Source organism: Perognathus longimembris, chromosome 26 (genome assembly GCF_023159225.1).
Source record: "Perognathus longimembris pacificus isolate PPM17 chromosome 26, ASM2315922v1, whole genome shotgun sequence".
Lineage (NCBI taxonomy): Eukaryota > Metazoa > Chordata > Mammalia > Rodentia > Heteromyidae > Perognathus > Perognathus longimembris.
In genome coordinates, this window is record NC_063186.1 from 9,633,225 (window position 1) to 9,642,586 (window position 9,362).

A 9,362-nucleotide genomic window follows, 5' to 3' on the forward strand; every position below is an offset into this window, starting at 1 on the left:
ATAGCCCTGTTTCTGTGATGCTTTATTTTTTTGCCAGTCCTGGGGCTTGAACTCGAGGCCTGGGCGCTGTCCCTGAGCTTCTTTTGCTCAAGGCTAACGCTCTGCCACTTGAGCCACAGCACCACTTCCAGCTTTTTCTGTGATTAACTGATCTCACAGACTTTCCTTCCCGGGCTGGCTTTGAACCAGGATTCTCAGATCTCAGCCTCCTGAGTAGTTAGGATTATAGTACTAAACCAGTGGTGTTTAGACACCATTTACCTTTTGTTTTTTTGCCAGTCCTGGGGCTTGAACTCAGGCCCTGAGCACTGTCCCTGAGCTTCTTTTTGCTCAAGGCTAGCGCTCTGCCACTTGAGCTACAGCGCCACTTCCGGCTTTTTCTGTATATGTGGTGCTGAGGAATCAAACCCAGGGCTTCATGTATACAAGGCGAGCACTCTACCACTAGACCTATTTCCAGCCCTACATTTTTTTAAAAAATGTAATTCTTTTGTGTCAGTCAGTACTGGGGCTTGAACTCAGGGGCTGGGCACTGTCTCTGAACTTCTCACTCAAGGCGAGTGCTCTACTTTGGTTTTCTGGTGGTTCATTGGAGATAAGAATTTCACAGACTTTCCTGCCCCGGCTGGCCTTGAATTACCATCCTCAGATCTCAGCCTCCTGAGTAGCTAGGTTAATAAGCCAACTACACCTGGCACTTTTTTTTTTTGAAAGAAACATTGCTATTCTGGTTTGTGTGGATGAATGTTGGGGTCCTCTTGGAAAGTACTGAGAAGATTGGGGTGGGGTGAAGGCCCCTGGATCCTACTAGACGGTGCCAACAGGTATTCTGAGCTGGACTTTGCCACCTAGGCTGCCCTGCTGGGGACCAATCGTGATTGCTATTTGTGCCTCACCTCCCAGGCTCCTGTAGAACACATTAGAGAACAAACACAGCCCGAAAACACAGATGCGCTGCCATGATGATTCAGGGCTCTGTTCTAATTAAGGACCATGGTTTATCCAACTGTAAGTCTGCCAGAGATTGAAAACAAGGATATTGTCACACGATTAGAAAGGAATTTTATTTATTTTTTCTGCCCATACTGGGACTTGAACTTAAGGCTCAAACCCTTTGCCTGGCTTTTTTCCATCAAGGCTGGCACTCTTTTTTTTTTTTTTTTGGCCAGTCGTGGGCCTTGGACTCAGGGCCTGAGCACTGTCCCTGGCTTCTTCCCGCTCAAGGCTCCTCTGCCACTTGAGCCACAGCGCCGCTTCTGGCTGTTTTCTGTATATGTGGTGCTGGGGAATCGAACCTAGGGCCTCGTGTATCCGAGGCAGGCACTCTTGCCACTAGGCTATATCCCCAGCCCCAAGGCTGGCACTCTTATCATGTGAGCCGCAGCTTCGCCGCCTCCCCAGCTGGTTAGTTGGAGATCAGATCCTGAAATGAACCATGATCAAACCATGATCCTCAGATCTCAGCCTCCTGAGTAGCTAGGATGACTGGCATGAGCCATTTGTGCCTTATTGATAAATTTGTTATCAATATTATAAAGGTGATATAGAAGCCAGGTGCTCTAATCTACTCAAAGCTGAGATCTGAGGACCATGGTTCAAAGCCAGCCTGGGCAGGACAGTCTGAGACTCTTAGTTAATCACAGAAAAATACAGAAGTGGCGCTGTGGCTCAAGTGGTAGAGTGCTAGCCTTGAGCAAAAGGAGCTTGGGGACAGCACCCGGGTCCTGAGTTCAAGCCCCAGGACTGGCAAAAACAAAACAAAAACCTGGAACAATGGATTCAACCTCAGGTGAGTTGGGGGTGTGGTGATCTACCGCCACCTTCTGGCGGTATTGTGAAACTGATCGTTCCAGTTCTGTGAATGGTGGTTTTACATGAAGCTACATCTAAGGCAAGAGTTGAAACAATGTAACAGAAAAACAAGCATCAAACACAAAATTACTGTAGGGTGCCAAGGGATTGAATGAAAGGAAGGGCAAAGGGAAGAGCAAAGTTGGCTCAGAGATTTGCGGCTCTCAGTTTTTAATCACCTGGAAGCCAGGAGCTGTGTGAAAATGGATGCTAAAGGCACCTCAGTGCATTTTTCCCTGCCCTATAGGAATTAATGAGGCAACTAGCAGTCCTGAGGAATCGAACTCAAGGCTTGGAGTTTGCTAGATGCGCTCTCTACCACTTAGGCTGCGCACTTTTTTTTTTTTGTATTTGAGACGAGGTCTAGTTTTTCCTGGCTAACCTCAAGCACATTAGTCTCCTGAGAAGCTGAGATTATAGGTGTGGGCCACCATGCCCTGATTAATGAAGGGAACGTTATAACTTGCCGGTTTGTGGCAGGAAGCTGATAGCCTATATCTGAAAAGATGTGACTGAAATTCAGCAAAAGATGGCAAAGTAATGCTAGCACCAATTCTAGGCTAGGAGGGGCAAGAACAGAGAGAGCTCAGACCAGGAGCCAGTGGCTCATGCCTGTCATCCTAACTACTCAGGAGGCTGTGCTCCGAGGATCACAGTTCAAAGCCAGCGTGGACAAGAAAGTCTGTAAGACTCATTTCCAATAAACCACCAGAAAAGTAGAAGTGGGGCTCTGGCTCAAGGTAGCAGAGCACTATCCTTGCGCAAAAGAGCTCAGGGACAGCGCCCGGGCCCAGAGTTCAAGCCCCAGGACCAGCAAAAATAAAAAGGTAGCAGAATGCATCCTTTCTGTGGATGGTCCAAGGGCCTGAGCTGAAGGGATAAAGTTACCAAGAGTGATAACTAAATGGTTTGTTTTTTGCCAGTCCTGGGGCTTGGACTCAGGGCCTGAGCACTGTCCCTGGCTTCTTTTTGCTCAAGGCTAGCACTCTACCACTTGAGCCACAGCGCCCCTTCTGGCCGTTTTCTGTATATGTGGTGCTGGGGAATCGAACCCAAGGCTTCATGTATACAAGGCAAGCATTCTACCACTAGGCCATATCCCCATCCCTGATAACTAAATGTTATCAGGTGATTATTTCTTCTTGTTTTTCTTGATTTTTAAAAAAAAATTTTGTGCCAGTTTTAGATGGTCTCAAGGCCTAGATGCTGTCCCTGAGCTTCTTTTGCTCAAGGCTAGTGCTCTACCACTTGAGCCACAGCGCCACTTCCCAGCTTTTTTTAAATTCATTTATTGGAGATAAGAGTCTCACGGACTTTCCTGCCCAGGTGGGCTTTGAACAATGATTCTCAGATCTCAGCCTCCTGAGTAGCTAGGATGACAGGCATGAATTTCCAGTCTGGAAATTCTTATTATGCCATAGGAGTCCAAGACTGGGGCCTAAAACCCCTAAGTGGAGGAATCCCTAGTTTTGGAGGGGAAAACTTCACACATCCTCACTTGGAGCAGGTGATACCTTCAAGGCAGCCATGTTGTCTGGGAGACATAGAGGGTGGTCAATGGAGGGGGGGGGGGCTCACTTACCCTCAGGAAATGGCCATCTTTTGTGAGAAAAGCAGCCATAGCACCAGAGTATCAGGGTCTCGAAAATTCCACACTTTCATCCTGCACCCCAAATCCAACATGATGGCCAGCATGCTGCTGCTGTCCTGTGCTGGGCTGGCCCAGATAACGCTGCCCTGGACAGCAAGAATAGCAGGAACAACAGCATCTAAAGTGGAGAAGAGGGGCTGGGGATATGGCCTAGTGGCAAGAGTGCCTGCCTCATATACATGAGGCCCTGGGTTCAATTCCCCAGCACCACATATACAGAAAACGGCCACAAGTGGCAGAGTGCTAGCCTTGAGCAAAAAGGAAGCCAGGGACAGTGCTCAGGCCCTGAGTCCAAGGCCCAGGACTGGCCAAAAATAAATAAAGTAGAGAAGAGTTCAGATAACACGGCCTCAGGCAAGTATCCCAGCTCCTTTCGCTGCCAGACTCTTGTCTTACATCTGTTCTGCATTTAAAGGCTTTGGCTAAAGCTCTCAAGCACCTGAAGAGAGTTCCAGTCCCAGCCCAACCTGAGTCTGATTGAGATAAGTTGCGAGTGGTCAGATCTCCAGCAGGACTTCCACTTGGGCCTGGGACCAGATCTACACAGCTGAAGGCATTCCCTCGCTTTTGAACCACATCTCCAGTTCAGCATTTTTTTAAAAATTTTTATTTTTTGCTGGTTAATTGTGGAGTCTTCTCCAATTTCCCACCAGGGCTGACTTCAAAGAGAGATAGTCAGTCAGTTCTCAGCTTCCTGGGTAGTTAGGATTACAGACGTGAGCTACCAAGCCCAGCTTCTTAACATTCTTTGTTGGGTTTCTCTCTGTGTGTGTGTGTGTGTGTGTGTGTGTGTGTGTGTGTGTGTGTGTGTTTAGCACTACTTTTTTTTTTTTGGCCAGTCCTGGGCCTTGGACTCAGGGCCTGAGCACTGTCCCTGGCTTCTTTTTGCTCAAGGCTAGCACTCTGCCACTTGAGCCACAGCGCCACTTCTGGCCATTTTCTGTATATGTGGTACTGGGGAATCGAACCCAGGGCCTCATGTATACGAGCCCTAGCACTACTTTTGTACAATGGTTTTCTTTTTTATTGTTGTTGTTGTGCTGTGACTGGGGCTTGAACTCAAGGCCTGGGTGCTGTTTCTGAGTTTTTTTATGCTCAAGGCTGGCACCCTGCCACTTGAATCACAGCTCCACTTCTAATTTTTTGAATGTTCATTCAAACTAAGAGGCTCCTGAACTTTCTTGCTGGGGCTGGCCTTGAACTGTGATTCTCAGATCTCTGCCTTCCGAGGCCCTAGGATTACAAGTATGAGCCATAACGCCTGCTGACTGTCTAACCTCTATAGTTTCATGTTAAAAAGGCAGCTCAAGCCTGGCATCAGTGCCTCACGCCAGTAATCCTAGCTACTCAGGAGGCTGAAACCTGAGGACCATGGTTTGAAGTGAGTCTAGGCAGAGAAGTAAGACTCTTTTTCTTGTTTTTTTCCCGCCAGTCTTGGGCCTTGAACTCAGGGCCTGAGCACTGTCCCTGGCTTCTTTTTGCTCAAGGCTAGCACTCTGCCACGTGAGCCACAGCACCACTTCTGGCCGTTTACTATATATGTGGTGCTGGGGAATCAAAGGCAGGGCTTTATGTATACGAGGCGAGCTCTTGCCACTAGGCCATATTCCCAGCCTGTAAGTAAGACTCTTACCTCCAATTTAGCACCCCAAAAAGCTGGAAGTAGAGGTGTATGGAAGAATGCTAGCTTTAAGCATAAAAAGGCTTAGGGACAGTATGTAGGCCCTGAGGTTCAAGCTCTAGGGCTGGCACCCAAAAACATGAATAAATAAGTAGATCAATGTCAATCTTGAGGTTTTTCTCGATTTCTCTTTGCCAGTGACACTAACTTCCTACATCTGTAGCCCTGCAGTGTATCATTGCTTCCTCTATGTCATTTCAACCAGCATTTGCCATGGTTATGAATAAAATCATAGTCGCCTTCCTGTCCAGCCCTTTATCCTACTTCATTTGGCCTCATTACCCTTAATAGCACCTGTCATTAGACTCGGAACGGAATTACGATTCGGTACATTTCTTTCCTCTGTGTATTGTCTTGTTTCCTTCTGTGGAAATATAATTGCTTTAATGAGAGGAATCTGTCTGGTTCGCTTCTCAATTCACATACTCCAGGCTGGTTTCTGGTACATGAGATTTAATTATAATCTGAAAGATGCTGAGATGGGTTAATACGTCCTAAGCTGAGCTTCACCAGGAAGGCCTCTCTCAATGTCACGGTGACTAACAACATGGCCGCGCACAGGAGCTGCTACTCAAGGTAAGGACAAATAGATGAAAAACATGGCTCCATCCATCCTGTCCAAAACTAAGGGACAATTATTCTCCTTTCCTATTTATTTGATTATTGCAGAGCCATTGACTTTAGAAAATGTGTAAGCTCTTTCTCTTGTCTCTCCCTGTGTGTGTGTGTGTGTGTGTGTGTGTGTGTGTGTGTGTGTGTGTGTGTTTCAGTTGTGAGGCTTGAACTCAGGGCCTGGGCTCTGTCTGTGAGCTGCTTTTGCTCAAGGCTAGTGCTCTACTACTTGAGCCACAGCTCCAATTCCAGCTTTTTGGTAGTTTATTGGAGACAAGAACCTCATGAAACTTTCCCCCTAGCCTGGGTTGGCTTTGAATATGATCTTCAGATTCTTTTTTTAATTTGACGTAGTTGTGCAAAGGGGATTCGATTGAACAAATCAGTTGATAAGCACAATGCTTTTTTTTTTTTGTCAGTCATGGGCCTTGAACTCAGGGCCTGAGCACTGTCCCTGAGCCTCTTTGTGCTCAAGGCTAGCACTCGGCCACTTGAGCCGCAGCGCCACTTCTAGTTTTTTGAGTGGTGGAGATTGGAGTCTCACGGGGACTTTTCTACCTGGGCTGGCTTCAAACTGCAATCCTCAGATCTCAGCTTCCTGAGTAGCTAGGATTATAGGTGTGAGCCAATGGTGCCTGGCCAATACATTTTTCCCCTCTTTTTTTCCAATACATTGTGTGTGTGTGTGTGTGTGTGTGTGTGTGTGTGTGTGTGTGTGTCAGTGCTGAGGCTTAACCTCATCTTAGGTGCATGAGGGTGTGAGAGGATCAGATGACTTGAACGCCTGCAGTACAGAAAGGAACTCTGTATCCTGAGAATTCACTGTTTGTTTGTTTGTTTGTTTTTGGCCAGTCCTGGGGCTTGGACTCAGGGCCTGAGCACTGTCCCTGGCTTCTTTTTGCTCAAGGTTAGCACTCTGCCACTTGAGCCACAGCACCACTTCTGGCCGTTTTCTATATATGTGGTGCTGAGGAATTGAACCCAGGGCTTCATGTATACGAGGCAAGCACTCTTGCCACTAGGCCATATCCCCAGCCCGAATTCACTGTTTTTCTCCATGGTAGTTTGCATAGAACCAGATATTCACAGATAGCAAAGATGTACTGTGTATTTTTTTTCAAATAGTATAAGGACATTGTTGTCATTTGAGTTAACCCAGGCAGATCCATCTGTGACACAACTATCTCCCATGAACCAGAAAAAAGCCAGAAGTAGAGGTATGACTCAAGTGGTCGAGCACCAGCCTAAGTGAAAAAAAAAATAGCGGGAAGGGGGCAGTACCTAAGCCCTGAGTTCAAGCTCAGGACCAGGGCACACACACATAAACAAACACAAAGCCATCACACCCTCACTGCCCCCCCCACACACTCTACTAGCTATGTCAGCTTTTCTGTTCTATGTCACAATATACACTGAAGGAATCTTAATCGCTTTGCCATTCTACTATACTGATGAAGAACATGCTAGCTGGATAACGTCATGACTAAGAGGTAGGACGTTCTCGGGGGTGAATATAAACATTCTAGTCCTGCCCTCTTTTCGCACCTAAAATATTTAATAAGAGTTCTAAGGTGTTTACTGTTTGCCTCCCCATTTCCTACACTTCTTCCAATACCACAGGCCCAGTTGGGCTCAGTGGAGCATGCCTGTAATGCCAGCTACTTGGGAGGTGGAGAGGCAGAAGAATCATGAGTTCAAAGCCAGCTGGGACACAGTTAGTGAGACCCTATCCTAAAAAAATAAAAATAAAAGGAACAAGGGGGTGTGGTAGAATGCCAAAGAGAGAACATGAGGCCCTGAGTTCAAGCTCCAGGACTGCCAAAAAAAACAACAAACAAACAAAACACAAAGAAACAAAAAGGACTGAGGAGGTCAGATCCCCAGTGGCTTACACCTGTCATCCTAACTTACTCAGGAGGCTGAGATCTGAGGATCACAGTTTGAAGCCAGCTTGGGCAGGAAAGTCTGTGAGACTCATCTCCAATGAGCCACCAGAAAACTGGAAGTGACACTATGGCTCAAAGTGGTAGAGCTCTAGCCTTGAGCTGCAGAGCTCAGGGACAGTGCCCAGGCCCAGAGTTCAAACTCCATGGCCAACCAACAACAACAACAAAAAAGCACTTGCTTAGCATGCATGAGGCCCTAGCTCCAATCTGCAGTATTGCAAAAACAAAACAAATCATCAAATAACAAAAACCAGAACACTAAGCCTGCTCCATAGCCATTGACTTCTCCCAAACTCTTCTTCCTGCTTTATTCAGAAGCTATTTCTATGTAGTTAGATCATCAGTTTTCTTGCCAACCCTTTTGGACATTATCAACATTTCCTCTTTCTTAAAATGGCATTATTTGGAGAAAAAGATGGTTTTTAGTCCTTGTCTATATCTTTGACAGCTCCATTACATATTGTTTTTGTGCGGGTCCTGGGACTTGAACTCAGAGCCCGGGCTGTTGTACCTGAGCTTTTGTACTGAAGGCTAGTGCTCTACCACGTTGAGTCACAGCACCATTTCTGGCTTTCTGATAGTTAATTGCAGATAAGAGTCTCACAGAATTTCTGCCCAGGCTGGATTCGAACTGTGATCCTCAGATCTCAGCCTCCTGAGTAGCTAGGATGACAGGCGTGAGCCACCAGAGCCCAGCCACACATTGATTTTGTTGCCATGGTTTCACTGTTTACATAACTATAAAGGTCTGAGCGTCTTAAGATTTGGGAGGAAGAATATGAAATTATACAATCAAGAAACAGATTCTTCCCTGGAACCAAAATTCTCTCTGGAATGTGGAATTCGATTTTCTACATGCATGGACCGTGTCTGAAGGAATCTGTTTCCTATCATTGGTAATGGCTGCACAATTTCTCTTCTAGTTCCTGTTGACCATCCCTTGGGGCATTTTCATAAGCCACTCATCATTGTTTATAATAATCAAGACCTGCATTAGAACTTTCTAGAAAAGTAGTAATGATGTCCCTTTGTCATTACTGCTACAGATGAGCTGATGATCACAGTTCAGCAAGGAGATGAGAGGTCAGCCTCACCCAGGTTAAAATGTAGCAGTTAGGGGCTCCTTTCTACACACAAAGGCTGTCATCCTTGAGCCACGATCCCAATAGCAGAATTTAGGTGAGTATGTATATATTTCAGGTACGAGGAAATGTTAGAAAAGACATGCTACCAAGCCAGGCTCATACATAATCCTAGCTTAGTCAGGAGGCTGAGATCTGAGGATCATGGTTTGCAGCCAGCCTGGGCAGGAAAGTCAGTGAGACTCTTATCTCCAATGAACCACTCAGAAAAAGCTGGAAGTGGCTCTGTGGCTCAAGTAATAGAGCACTAGCCTTGAACACAAAGAGGCTCATGGACAGCGCCCAGGCCATGAGTTCAAGATACAGGACCCAGACAAAAAAAAAAAAAAAAAAGCCAGAAGTGGAGCTGTGGCTCAAATGGTAGAGAACCAGCCTGGAGTAGAAAAAGCTAAGCAAGAATGGAAAAACAGGGGCTGGGGATATGGCCTAGTGGCAAGAGTGCTTGCCTCGTATACATGAGGCCCTGGGTTCAATTCCTC